Below are 613 nucleotides of genomic sequence, written 5' to 3' on the forward strand. Positions count from 1 at the left end.
AATTACTGACCTATACCCTCTGCCATGACTTGTATTTTGAACAACTACTTACCACACACTGAAGAAGCCACAAGGATGGAACCTTTATTCTTTGGAGCGTGTGCGTGTACGTGTGTGTATGTGTATGTGTGTACTTGTATTTTGGTTATAGACAGGCTCTTATTATGTATCCCTTCTGAATAAAGTTCTCACTTTTAAATAAAAAGCTCACCCTTCATTGTCCCTGGACTTCATACATTTCCTGATACATGGAGCCAGGCAATGGTACTCCAGCAGTGAAGTTGCAACACTAGCAGGGGTTGCCTGCTGCTGAGCTACAGCAACAGCAGGCTTCAATGTTAGTGGTCTTAGAAGACTATAGAACCAGAAAGACTATAACTAGTAATGACATGAATAGCAAAAACAAAACAAAAAACTTATCTCGCCAGAAATTTAGGGGTCAGTTTCTTCCTTCTCTTTGTTACTTATCTCACGATGGTTAAAGTTACTCTGGGAACATTGGTTTCAAAGTCAATCCCTGGGGAGAGGTACTATGAGAAGGGGGGGAAGTGGCGAAGCTCTGGTCAGGGGGAAGGACCAGTGAACACTAACAATGAATACTAACCGCTGTCTA

This window comes from Megascapheus bottae, chromosome 36 (genome assembly GCF_031878675.1).
Source record: "Megascapheus bottae isolate mThoBot1 chromosome 36, mThoBot2.hap1, whole genome shotgun sequence".
Lineage (NCBI taxonomy): Eukaryota > Metazoa > Chordata > Mammalia > Rodentia > Geomyidae > Megascapheus > Megascapheus bottae.